General features: G+C 41.1%; 1 protein-coding gene across 3 annotated transcripts in view; it reads right to left on the bottom strand.

Annotated features, from left to right (window-relative positions):
* The window catches only part of SLC6A1 (solute carrier family 6 member 1), a 59,845-nt gene that overhangs the window by 35,994 nt on the left and 9,326 nt on the right, over positions 1-14,525 (bottom strand). Inside the window, exon 1 of one of the 3 annotated variants that reach the window (XM_017830986.1) lies at positions 5,540-5,758. The exons of the other annotated variants lie outside the window; for them this stretch is intronic. The gene's annotated coding sequence lies outside the window, so the exon portion shown is untranslated. Of the gene's footprint in view, positions 1-5,539; positions 5,759-14,525 lie in introns of those variants that run through there. 3 annotated transcript variants of the gene reach the window in all.

The following is a 14,525-nucleotide window of genomic DNA, read 5'->3' as shown; positions in this document are numbered from 1 at the left end:
CTCCTGAGAGCAGGCTGCCCTTCCAAGCAGTATTCAGATAAAGAAAGATATATGAATATTTTTCTTCTCCTTTCTGTCCCTTACACCACGTAGAAACAGCATAGTATTGGATGACTACTGAACCAGCTCCTGCAGGACCAAAGATTACAGTGACCACCCCCACAATGTATCACTGATAGCAACTACCATGATATAATATTTGAGCAATTGAACCCCTCAAAACCTAAAAATCCCAGCCTATTCTTAATCACTAAGCAGATTGCCTGCTTTCTGTTGAATATGAGTTAGTTTTGACTGTACTACATAAGCTGGACAAGTATTCCACACGTTTTGTCCCACTTCTTAAATTTCTCATTTAAGACCATCATGGTGGGACCCCCTTGTTCCAAAAATATTGCTCTGACCCATAAGTAAGAACCCTTTGTTGTGACCTAATAAGACAGCAGATAGCCCCAGGTAAGACCTTGCTTTCTCATTGCATTATAAAACTAAACTGGCAATGCTAAAAAACCAAGTAAAATTTCTGCTCAGAATGGGCTTCATATTTATCCTACAATTATATTAAGTGTGCCATAAAAGTGAATGTACTGCTGTAATTATACATACAAAAAAGGCTACTTAGAATCTGAAATAAATGTATTGTTTCATTGCCTCACTGCTTCAGAATATTTCCTTTTAAAAACAACTCCTATCTTCAGATCAAGGGAAATTTTAAAGGTGACAGGATCTCTCTATTTCCTGAATATCTCTCATAAAATTGCACTTTTGGGTCCTACAAAGACAAGAACAGCTTAATTGCCTGCAATTGCAATTCTAGCCACTGAAAATCATATACAGATCTCCCATGAAAGCATTAAAGAGCTAAGACTTAATTAGCATCCCTGATTAAATAGCAATTCATACAGCCATTATATTTTCCAGCCAGGGAGCACAGTTCTCTGGAGCAGCAGCAAGGGAAAAACACACATATGCCTCCTTCTCCCAGTCAAAAAATTCACCACCACCCACTTTCTTCAAGCTTTCTCATGGGAAATGTTCATTATTTATGATGCAAAGGCTGCTGCCAGACACACTTTGAACACTCTCAGGCAAACTTGACCTATCTGAGAGATCACAGACCTCAGTAGAAATCATGGCAAGGGCAAAAACATAAAGCAGCTCAGAGAGAGCAAGACCAACACAGAGCATGAACAGACTCCCACAGGCAGTCACGTTTCAACAGCCTGCAGCACTGGGGGAGAGACACGGGGCTTTCTCACAACAGGGAAACCCTACGATGCTGATAAAAGTCCCAAGAACAAGCCTTTCTGAAGCTCAGCTCAGTTCTTAGTCTTCCCTGCTTCCACTTCACACTTCTGAAACACTCCACAGTAGGAGAGGATTAACTCCTTCTTGGGACAGCTGGGATTGCAATTCTTCACCCCTCCTTGCTGTTTGGGCATCCTGAAGTGATGGAAAAAAGTGAGCAAGAGCAATCCTGAGGGACAAAGCACATATCCATGGAGACATTCTCTCTGTGTCTGGACAGGACAGCCACTGGAGCTGCCAGAGGTGACTATATGCTGTACTGAGAGCTTGTGTTTTGTGCTGTAGGAAATCCCTTCATTTCCAAATTTCCAGTGCCTGCATATGGTTATTTACCTATTGGTTCTGCTCAGAAGGTGCCACCTTGTCCCTGTTTCTTGCTGGAATTGGGAAGATCTTCAGACAAAGAGGAGCAGCATCCGAGCGTGGTAGCAGATAATTGTTGTGGTTTGAGACCCCCAAAAATCCAATTTCCAAGTCCAAGCCCCTCTCCCCCAACTCACCCCAGTGTGAGAGGGGGTTTTCCAGACCCAATACAAGACTCAATATGGGGGGAAGGGAATTATATTACAATTATTACACGAATAAATATTATAATACATTATATACATAATCCTAACTATCTCTCCTATGGTAAAGCAATATTTACATTGGATCAAATCTCTTTTCCCTCCGATAAAAGTCCAGAAGGGAAGAAGGAAAGATCCTTTCCACATTCAGGGCAGCAGTGTCTCTCTTCTTCAATGCAGCAGTCGTAGCTGGAGTTGTAGCTGGATCTCTCTCTCCATTACAATAATGCAACAGAAACAACTACTTCTGTCCAGACATCTCAGACTGGCCACGCTCTCCCAGGCTGGAAGGACCATGCCAGTCCCCTGTGAAGCCTGAGAACATGCTTGTTTTGTGAGGCCATACCAAGCAGGAAAAATTTACAAGCAGCAGCGATGAGACAACAACAACAACAACAACAACAACAACAAAGAATTATTGAAAGGGAACAAAAGTAAATTACGAGTTCATGTGCAATGACCATCCCAAGACAACAACATTTTATCAGGACTAGAGATATACAGGTGCAGAATTAGCAAATACAGGACCTCTACTATAGCACAGACTGTCAGTTTTTAAATAATAAAGACAGATAATATTTGGCTTCTAATGAGAAGGCATAGGGTCAAGAACTGATTTGTAAGTGAAGTTCAGGATGCTACCTACATTGAGATTTTGGAAGCTTATCTCTTAGATAGTAGAGAATTGTACTCCAGCAATATTCCTTCACTCATCCAAATGGGAAATCTTAGACAAATGAAATAAATCTGAAATGAGGATAAATAATCTGTCCTATGACAAGGCTCAGTAAATTAGCTAGACAGACAGAACAATGATAAATGGGATATAAGAGAAGAGGGAGTTACTGTATTTAGTGTTTGAAATGTCATTTGGACAGTGCTCACTGCTAATGTGCCTTCTGGGGTTTGCAAAGTCCTGCTCCATTGGCCTTCAGAAAGCCAGAGGTCAAATTTACGTATAAAAATCCGAATACTCCCTCATATTTGAGCATTCCCTGCTTACTGGGAAAAAGAACATTATTCTTGACTAAACTTTCTGGAAAATATCTGTTCTTTGCAGCACAGTTCAGCAGCCCATCACATGCACTACACTCTCCTGTGCTGCTTCCAGCATTCCTCGTCTCTTAACCCCATTTCACACACCTTTCTTTACAGAGCAGCACCCATTCTTATAGAACTGAAGGGAACTGGGTTTTTTCATAGTTCATCTCTTACAGTTGTCCCCTACTAAATATCACACAGGCATCTGACATCAATATCTAAAGCATTGCTTGTTTCCTGATGCTCAACATAAGCTCATCTTTGGCTGCCATTTCTCCAGCTCGGACAATGCTGCTGGTTCCAGGTGAGAAAGCAAACAAAAACGATTTTTGGAAGGTGGCCTTCACAGTCCCAAAGGTCTCAAGGCTATCACTGAGCATCCAAAACAACTTACAGATGAGTCTGAAGCAGTTTCAGCTATTTGCACTGTAATACATGACTGCTCAGTTGAAGAAAGGAGATTGGAAAACCATATGGCACCAATTACTTATGTCCTCCTGTAACCGACACTTTTCCTTTTCAGATACAATTTCTCTGTACTCCTTGGCAGCTCCACTGGCTCCCTCTCTTCTCCTGAGGAATACTACCACATGCAGACACTATTTACATGCCAGGCAAATCATCTCTGCAACCCTATTTTCACAATAAGCCCAGCCTCGTGTCCCATCCAAAAGGTAAGTGTCATGATTTGTGACTGTGAAAGATGCCTTGGCACTTTCTGAAAAGTAAATCCAGAGTCTTGGCAGAATTTCAGCTTTGGTGATTGCATTCAGTCTACCTATAGTACCTTTTTTCTAACAAACAGCTGATGAATTCTAGCCCAGATGTGACTACTAGCATATCTCAGATCCCAGGAAGCTGTTAAATCAAAGAACAAACTTAATAACGAGCAAATAACCCTTATTTCTCATGGATCTGCTCTACAGGTATTTTTATGCTCTTTTTCTCAGCTCCCAGAATCCCATCACAATAGTTGGACTCAATAGAAACCACAGGATTAAATCTCTGAGGAGAATTTCTCTTTGAAATGCTGGTGAGAAACCCAGGGAGAATACAAATGGCACTTAAACCTCATTTTCCTCAGCCTACAGCAGCAACCTGATGGTGTTTAGTTACTTCCCATTTAAGTTTCCAATCCTTAGCTGAAAAGAGAGTCCCACAGGCACATGGGTAACAGTGCCAAATGCTGGCTTCTGACAAACAAATCTAAAGGGAGGAAAGCAAAAGTCCTATGTATTTGGAATAACGAATTCGGACTAATTTCCCCTTTCCACTGTTTTTATAAAGTGCGTTTTCATATTTAGGAGCAAAAGTAAAACCAAAAAGAGCTGATTTGCAAAATCCAATTGCTAAACAGCTTCTTTTAGGAAGGAAAAAAAAAAACCCACCACACATGAAAACTGCTAGAGAAAGCCCCACAAATGACCGACATCTTTTTATCCTTTGGTTATGCCGTAGGGTCAATTTACTTCAGATAATTTGCAAGTCAGCTCAACAGGCTGTGAAAAGGGCATTAAAAACCAAACCCAGCACTACCATGAGGTGCCATGTTTATTGCATGTTAATGGAATATCCTTGCTCAGCTTATCAGTTCCCATCAGAAAGCCCCAAACACGTGCATTTTGCAGCCCAGCTCTGCAAGCTCCCCCAGGATGAGAGAGGGAAGAGGTGTTCTGTGTTCTGAACAGCTCATCACTTGTCACCACCCCCGGGCTGAACACTTGTCACGGTGTCACGGACTGACAGGTACTCAGCAATCTCTTGAGGAGAGTGCTGGATGCTCAATAGCCCTCCTGAACTAATTTTTCTTACTTTTTGAAAACAATTTTCTAGGCCATCTAGCTGGGAATGTCACCTTCCAAGTGGGAAGCAAATAACTGCTGCATTCTCAAGCTCTGTAGTCGAGCATTACTCTTATTAAGTATAGACAACAGTGATGGCACAGGCAAAGTCTATTTTTTCAGAACTTAGCACTTGATGAGAACTACATATTTTCCCCCTTTGAATGTAGCTCTGTGCTTTTTTTCCATCTACAGTGAAATGCATAAGACTTACTTTAAACTGGTGAGATTCAAACACACGCTTGAAATTAAGGTGACACCCAGGAGGTTTAACAAAGCTCAATAGCAGGAGGAAAGTACTCATGGAAGCAAAGAGGTAGGGTTCCAAGAGAGACCTGCAAGGGTTAGGAAATGCTTTTTTTTCCCCTCACTACAAATGCTACAATTAAAAAACAAAACAAAATAAAAAAAGGCTGAGATGTTACCGACTGGTTCAAGGCTTCACAGAAATTAAGTGACAGAACCCAAGCAAGCACTGAACTTTTCTGTTTCCTGTAACTAAGGACATTGACAGAAATATTCAAAAGATGGTCTTACCTCAATGATTTTTAAAATAATACAAAACAAGAGATTATATTTGGGACCAATGTTTCTGGAAAAAACGCCGAGCCTAATGCCAGACCACTGCCCAGCAGCACACCCTCCCTGCAGAGCTCCCAGATAACAGCTACAGCACTAGGGAATACAGCAAAAAAATCCCTTGCTCTCCCTCCTTCTTGTCCCTGGCACGTGGATGGCAGGAGAAGGGAGGGGAGAAGTAGAGCAGGCAGAATATCTCCTTACCTGCCCAGAGAATCCAATCCCAAGGCAGCTCTTCGTTCACAAGAGGCTCTTATAAAACTTTCTGACCAAACCACCACTCGTGAGCAGTGGGTTTGCAGGAATTCAGCACTGATGCTTTTTTAAATTACTTTTCTATTTGCCAATTAAAGGCAACTACCCAGAGCATTTTCCAGTGGTTCGTTCACCTACCCAAGCAGAAACAAAGCTGTCCACATTTCCCACGGCAGCATTGGGCTTTAGGAAGGTTCCCTAAGCCTGTTGTTTCTAGATTTCAAAATGGGAACACTGTGGTCCCAAAGAGCTGCAGTATTTTTAAAGGAGTTTCACTCCCACAAGTGTATTCATCCATCCATCCGTCTTGTGAGCCCTTCCCCTCACACCGAGAGCTCAAGTAAAATTCCAAAAGATTGGAAGCAAAATTCTGTTCCCATAATACAAGGCCTCAAAAGTCTCAACTGAAGGAAGACAGTATCAGTCCCATAAATCTTCCAGGTTCAGAAACAGGAGGCTGAAGAAACAGAAGCTCTTATTTTTTTTTTTGGAGGGGGGGAATACAGAATTAGCCTTGGAAGGGAAGCATTCAAAAGACTGTCCCAAAACAAATCCTGACCTGTATAATATAATAGGGTTTGTTTACTGAGGCATGAGCAGATACTACTTCACTGATTTAAGTGAATAGGCTCAGTGCCAAAGCTATCAATGGAATTATATCTGCTTATGCTGCTGGGAAGTTCTGCTCTTTGCACAGCATTCAGTGAGGTGTAAAATGAGGACTTAATGTTACTTGCTTGGACTCATTTCAAAAGCAATTGCTGCACCTGTTCATACCAAGGCACACAGTAAATTCTTTTATTTTTACCAGAACTCAATAGCACAAAACCTGGATTGAAATAACAAAGCCATGTTTCGTATTACCACACATTTCTTTATTCTTTACTGATCACCTCCTTTCTAAAATGCATTCATTTCCCTAAAGGAAGAAAAATAAAAATCTTTTTCTGCCTATAAGACAACGAGCAATTCCTTGCATCTGCTCTCCACAAGAACAGAAATTTTTCTGGTTTGCACAATACTGAATATGAGCAACACAGCTCCCCTGGAACCCTATCTTCCAAGTATTAACCAGGACATAGGGACTTTTAAAGAACAATTAACAGAGTTAATTCTATATCCCTCTGAGTACAATAAAATAACAAGTGGGAAAATAAGTCAGATTTTTTTCCACAGAAAAATATCAGTTCTTATCTGCCTAGCACAGATTGAGCAAAGAGTTCTCCCCTGTGATGTAGCTCTAAGCCAATCTAAAACAGTCATAATGGACTTACTCCAAATATACTGCCAGACTGCAGGGATTGTGCAAACGGAGGCCTTGGCTCTGCTAAGCAGTAAATATCCTCATTTTCCACTGGGAGCTCATGTTACTTTGAAGGAAAAGGGTATTTGGCTAAATGGAGAGAATTTTAACAAACAAACAGCACACCATGTTACAAAGTTATTGCACCAAGGAGAGAAATCCTCATCTCCCTGCAGCTATAAAAAGTTGCATTCAAGGAACAACTTGGAAGAAGCAGAGAAAGGGAGCAACCTGATTTCTTAACATTTTTCTATAAGTCAGCAATATGTAGACAAACAGTAAAAATCAGCTCCTGTGCACCTGTGTGGGCCTGGTGACCTCCAGAGCTTCTCCCCAATCTAAATATTCCATGGTTGTGTACCCTGCATTTGGATGATGTCCATTACACCCCTGAAGGTGGCACATTGCTTGGAGATCGTGGGGAAGAAGTGTCAGACCCATGGACTGCAGCCCCTCTTGCTTAATTGCTCATATTAAGGCAGCAGCTGTGGATAAAGCTTTCCATCAAGGAAGGCAGAATAAATGCTCCTGCCTTTTCTAAATTTGTTTGGTGTGTTTCTATTTGTTTGGTTTCGTTGCTGGTTTTTGTTTGTGTGCTTGTTTAAAATTTTTAAGTTTCCTAATACTGTCCCCTTCTTGTGTGAATGTTCACAGAAGTGTCTCCCTAAATTCAGCTATCTCCAGTTTTAGACTTCCATCATTCCCATCTTCAAGCCCCATGACCTTTCCCGTGGCTACTTGGTATTACAGGGACGTGCCAGCACAGGTACCAAACTCTCACAAAAACCTTATGGGTAACTACACTCAGGGCAAGGCTGGTACACTGTCTAAGAAGGCAAAATTTTGACTTGCTTGTCACCCTTCAGAAAGGCCAATGCTGCATTGGACATTTTTGTAGTCTTTTTTGGGTTTTTTTTCAGGTTTGTTTAGTAAAAAAAAAAAAAAAAAAAAAGCTTGTGCAATGGTTACCAGCAAATTATCATCTACCTCAATGAAAGACAAGGATGAAACTGAGGAAAGTTGGTTTCTTTGAGGCTATGGAAGCATTTGTGGGTATCAAGTGGGAAATTAAATAGCCAGAAAAAAAAACTATGGGACAATTTTTTTTTAAAATTCCAATTCATTCACACTATGTGGGAATGTCAAATATTTACGCTTCATTAAGAAAACGTTGATAAAATCACCACTGGACTACATTAAATAGCATGGCTGAATTTTTCAAAGGAGACAAAAATACATATGTGTGCATTTCAGTGGCATTGAGGTGTCTGCCTTCCTTAGGCTCCTAAGATAAAAGAAAAAACATATGCTGAACGATGAATGCCTACTTTGGTTCTGAAATACTAGATTTAATTATGTTTTTGTCTAATGGCTGGTGCAGACTAGAAAAGGAAAGATGTAGATGGGAGCAGGAAAGGGATTAAATCTGCCAATCGCATCCACAAATAGCACTACCATTTTTAAGATCCATTGGACCAAATCCTGAAGCCTTTTATTAGCAAAGAAATTCCCATTACCTTGTTCCACACAAGACAGCACTCCGCACCTTGCATAATTCAACTACTGAATACAAAAACTACTCTTTCTAACTCTTGAACTCTTCCAGAATTCGATTTTTTGTTATGCACAACGTACTCCAGTGCACACAACAGCTCTTTTTTAGGGCTTATCACAGCCAGATGACAAGGTGTCAGCTTTGAGCTACCCCTGAAGATTCCCCCTCCCTGTAAAGATGCCAATCTGAGATTCCACAAACGAGGGCATGTTTGTGTTCTATCACACGTCAGCCGCTATAAACAACAGCCTGAAGGGAGCTTTTCCCCCCACTCCTGTAAACAAAGGAAGTCTTTATTCCTGTAGTAGTAGATCTCACAGGAAAACTGTGAATCTTGACTGCTACATGGCAGAGATAACTCCTGCTCCTGCTAAGCAGAGCTCCCTGGAAATAAACCATGAAGTTGGAGACATTTATTCACAAGACAGTTTGGACATCCTCAAACACAACTCATTCAGTGTATTCTGCATTTCAGAGTCCTCTGCCCATCCAGCCAGCAATGGAATTTCATCTCTGATTTTAAGGCATCTGTCATCATTACACAAACAAAATATAGAGCCTTGCTTTAAAGTGAAGGGAGATTATTTTAGTTCTAGAACTGGAAATATTTTGTGGAAGCAACAGTGACAATACGTAGCTGGGACCGAATTAATATGATAAGAAAAATGAATGGAAGCAGCATTCTTTTGTGATACACATCCCAGAGAGAACAATAATCCATTCAGCTTTCCTGGTGAAAATAAGGACCCTCCCACACAAAAAGCCACAGCAGCCCAGCTGTCACCCAGTCAATATTTTATGCTCCCCATAAGCATTTCTAAATGCACAGAACTGCACTGTCCACCACTGTAACTATATTAAGGCCAGCGGGGCTCTGGCTTTCTGCAAAGATCCCTGGCCTTTCTCATCTCTCTCTCTTCCAGCTCTGCAGTTTCCACTATGAGAGCTTCCTGCTGGAAAAGCAACACCCTTTTCTAGTGGCTGTGTGCAAACCTTCCATCTGAAGGCAGGAACATCATGGAGAAAAACTGCTGTACCTCAAACAGTCTAGAGAGGGATACGGAATAAATCTTGTTACAAACACAGAACTATGCAATTACTTCATAAACAAACACAGCAAATGCCTTTAAAAAAATAATAAACAAAGCAGTGTGATCTTAACTAGCCCAGCCCAGCAGAAAAGACAAGTTACAGTGGCAAACCTACAGGCAGGCTCCCAACGTTCTTCACACAGAAACCATCTCAGCATAATCATTGATAACATAAGCACAGCAGAATGTATGCCAGCCATGGAAATCTTCTTACACCAGGCATTCTCTGTTGAAGTGCACGAATACAGTGCTGGAGAACAAAACTATCTGAAAACAGACATGTATTTTGCTTTCAGACACGAGACAGGCTGGCACACATGCCAGATGCTCAGCATAATAATCTCTTGTGACCCCATGTTGGTTCTTAAGCAACAATTCTAAGGGGTTTTGTTGTTTGCCTGGTTTTTGGTGTTTGGTTGGTTTTTTGTTTTGTTTTGGTTGGGTGGGTTTTTTTTTTTTGGTTGGTTTTTTTAATGGTTGCAGCATTCTGCAGAATTTTTTTTTTTTTTTTTTTCTTACTTATACCCCTAATCCAGAAGCAAGCAAACAACAGCGACCAGAATGAGGTACTGCAAGTTGAGGTCGTTACCTGCTGCTATTCAAAGCTCTTTAGCTGCAAACTCTTTCTTCTCTCTGACCTAACTCCTCCAAGGGCCCGGGGCCAAACCCTGGGGAAAGCTGGATTACTTAGAGCAGACCTGCTTGTTACCACCCAGCCAAAAAGCAGCAGACCAAGTGGAAGAAAATGGCACACGAAGGACAAAAAAAAATGCCCACCCCTATATGTTCCTTGGCCATTCTTTAATTCCAAAGGATCCAGGCAGGGTCTGCTGCTGCAGCACCAAGCTGCAACCATTTCACCACTCCTCCTGCCACTGCTGCCAGAAGCCTCCTGTGTGCAGCAAAGGCAGGCAGGGAGTGTGGAGTTGATAGTTTCCATCTGCTTTCCAAGGAGGACACCAGAGGATGGTGCTAGAGTCTCTTCATTGTGCTCATTCCTTTGTAGTGTTAATTATTTCCACCTCTTTCTATCCACAAGGGAAGTACAACTGACATATCTTTGTGCAGTTGAAGTTATTTCCCCTCTTTCTGTGCTCCTACAACAGGAGCATTTGCTAACAGCTTCGTTGACCTCAATCTGCACATCTTAATCACTCCCTGGAAGAAAAAAATGCCCATAAATCTGCTCACTTTTATTTCCCTTGCTTTACTACGTGTTTATCAGTGTTATCTGTCATTCATGTGGGTTTTGGATTTGCTGCTTCCGCACTCTATGCAGACAACCTTGACTGTAAACATATGAATGTCATTAATCCTCATATTTTGTGGCCAAAAGTGAACTGCAGTAGCTTTGGAGGGAGCCTGAATACAGTGCATTTCAAGGCGACATCTATGTCACCTTTAAAGAAGGCAGATTATTTCCCTGCCCCTCCACCTCCCCTCTAACATCAGCAGCACACCAGTAAATGAAAATAATTCATCCCTAGCCACAATGCACATGGCTTTTAACTACCAGGCACAGAGACATTCACATGTTTACCTGCCCTACCTGAGGCACCTCTCAGCAATTCTCTTTTTAACCACTGGAAATAAATAACATGAAGTAAATTGCATTGCCCTTGCAATGCAATTCTGTTGAGATTTTCTACAACTTCAAAAATAGTGGCAAAAGGAAAATATACAGGCCTCATGAAAGGAAAACAATCTCTTACAAGGTTCACTCTGAAAGCATGTGTTCCTCAGAAATAAAACAGCTTTTGTGTTACTCAGAAAACAAGGCAGCAAGTTCTTACATGAACTAAATAGGATTGCCTTTCTAATAATGTCAGTGCTGGCACAGACATGATCTGCAAATAATAGTTTTTGGGTTTTTTTTTAAACTAGACTGTAAAAAATTATCTTGGATATTTGTGAACATATTTAAAGGTCCATATAAGTATTTCCCAAATGCATATTTGCCCATCAGTAAACCACTTTGGCTAAGATATACACACTCCTTTACAATAAAGACATTCTTTTATAATTTTCATTTAAAACTTCCTCACCTCCAAGATACTACCTTCATAAACTACCCATTTATTTTTAAGCAATCTGCATAAAGACAGCAGTAGGATATCATACTGAAGCTCAATTTTCAATACAAAAAGGTATAAAGCTGTAATAAATTCCACCAGTCACAGTTCAACTCCCTTTTGTGGGAGGAATCATACTGAGACAAATCAAAATGTTCCATGGCCTCTCTAAATTGCTTTCGAACAATGTCCTTGTCCTTTATTTATATCAAACCCAATTTCCATTGAGACTATCCCAGTAGTATATCATCAGTCAGTAAACCTGTCAAGTCCCTTGGAGCCCCTTGGCAACCTCTTTTGTCAATCCAACCCCTCCTTGGAAACTCTTGTTGTGTCAAATCAAAATCACCTTTATGCTCGGTGGCGATTGATACACAAAGACCCCCATTTACTTGTATTTGAAATCCAGCAAAATCCTTCCTCTGCTCCTTGAGGGACCAAGATGCCAGGGCCAAATTTGCAACGTGGAAAAGCTACTGTTGGTCTGTTCAAGTCACTGACCTTTCCCAGGTACACACTTGTCTCACTTTCCTGCTGTTTTCTTCACAAATATTTATTCTTATTCTGCTGCTTATTGGAACATTATTGTATTCAATCCAGCAACCATCTCATACGCCAGAGTTCTTGTGGGTTTGGGGAGGGGGCAGCAGCTGCATTTCTTCTCACCCCTGCACTCCCAAAATTTAGTCAGCTACGGGGTGTTAGTTGTTACTTTATAATCACTCCATTCCTACAGCTTTCAGTGCAGTGAGCAAGGTAGATTTACAGAATGTGGTACCCTAGACCTCAGCAATCAGCAGCAGTTTTCAGGTCCAGTGGAGTTCAACCAAGAGAAGTCACCTCAGAGATGACATGAAAGGTGATACGTTTGGTAACCGAGATGGTTTTCCATAGAATGGCAGCACCAGATTCCCTGTCTTTCACATGTCTTAGTTATCTAACCCCTCAAACTTTACTTTTTTCAGAAAAAGACATCATACTATAAACAGAGTCCCTGCCTTTACCAAAGTTAGCACCTTTTTGATGTTGAAAATTCCCTGGTGCAATGCAATCTGCTCACAGACATCAACACCATAAAACACCACGGGCTGCTGTGTGTAGTTACAGACATTTCTGTTTGTGCCCGTACTTAAAAGCTGAGTATTCTTTAAAATGGTGATATACCAGAGCAGTACCAGATAGTCCAAGGACAAACAAGTGACAATCTGTAACTGTGCCAGTGCTACATGTTCGTTCAGAAAGATGTTACCACCTTGTCAAGGTGACAAACCATTTCCAGCTGGGTGCACAGGACAGGCCAAACAAAAAAGGCTACAACTGACACTCCATTCCAGTCTGGTCTCTTTTCTCCTAACTGCAGCACTTCCTAATCCAAGCAATCATCTTAAACATTGTCAAGTGACAGCAGGAGCATAACTGACAGTAGGAAAAGATGAGAACTGTAGAGTATGTGTCTGTATCTGTGCGTGTACAAACACAAATACCTCGCGTGGGGGGGTGTGTTTATGCACGTACATGCACTTGCAAAGCTGACAGGCTGATCCCTGGACACCTGGAAGAAGGTCCTGGTCTTCCTGGGCACAAGAGCTGCACAGAAAAGGACCACAGGGCATGTGAGGCACTGCTCCAAACAGGTCATGGTGGGGGGAAACAGTTTTCCCCCTGCAATTATTTTTGGAGTTCTCAAACCATGACACAGGTGCAGCCACAAGGCTTGGCCAAACTGGAGGATGATGGACACCACTAGAGTCAGGTTCCACTGAAGAAGGACTCTTCCTAACACCACAGCAATGTCTGATGTCCAAGTTTACTAATTAGTTCACTCACTAAATTCAACACATATTTTGTTTCTACCAAGAGTAAGAATTTCACCCACGAATTGTTACAGAAACCAAGAAAATATTAAAGTGTTACCAAAAAAAATGAAAAAATAATGACTTTAATGAAACATATCAAAGTGCAGTGCCACTAGTCCCTTACTATTTTTAAGTGCTCTAAAATGTAGCTGCCTGTACATTACAAAGCAGATGTCTTGGTTATAAACCAAGATATCTCAATACAAAAAAAACCCAAGAAGAACTCCAGAGAAGCTGATCCTATACAATCAAGTGTTTTGAATTGGCAATAAAACCAGGTACTCTGCTGGGACATGGTTGGATCCAAACCCAAAAATAGCAGTCAAGAATAAATTCAATGACTCTCTGAGCACCATATTTGAGATGACCCATACTGATGAACAAAGTCACAAAAACCTGTGAATAATGCCCAGAGGGCACAGTAGCCCAGCATTTCTAAACATGTCCTCTCAGACACATTTCTGACAAATAATACCTCAGATACATTTTGAGTTACCAATCTCTCCCTCAAGATAAGGATCTTATTAGAGCTGACACAGAAAACCTGACTAACTCAAAGTTTCGATGCTTTTGAGGCAGATTCAGAAAACAGCCAGAGATTCGAAGGTGAGATAGGTGTGAAACAATATACATCATTTCCAAAAGCCTTGTAAGGTCAATAATTACACAGTCATCCTCTAACAAGTGGCCAATTGCCAAAAATCCTGCTGAAAGCAAGTGAGAGTTTCTGGCATCACCTTTCCCAGGGGGATAACATTACAAGGACAGTTTTAATTTGCATTACCTCATCTGCACAATCATCCTGAGCAACAGTGGACCCAACTGCCTTCCACCACATGGAGCTTTTCTGGTTTATGCTGGTGAGGATCCGGGATATAGGTGCAATAACTAGAGTATCTTTGTCATTCTAAGACCCAGAAACTTAGACTGCAGAATTATAGCCAAACCATCCTGCTTCATTCATTTTTATGAAAGAATGAAAGAATCCCAATCTCACAAAAAAAAAAAAAAAAAAAAAAAACCAAAAAAAAAAAAAAAAAACCAAAAAAAAGGGGGGT

The sequence above is a fragment of the Lepidothrix coronata genome, unplaced genomic scaffold (assembly GCF_001604755.1).
Source record: "Lepidothrix coronata isolate B3197 unplaced genomic scaffold, Lepidothrix_coronata-1.0 Scaffold186, whole genome shotgun sequence".
In the NCBI taxonomy this organism is placed as follows: domain Eukaryota; kingdom Metazoa; phylum Chordata; class Aves; order Passeriformes; family Pipridae; genus Lepidothrix; species Lepidothrix coronata.
Note: the sequence above shows the minus strand (reverse complement) of the source record. Positions and strands in the feature narration are given on the sequence as shown.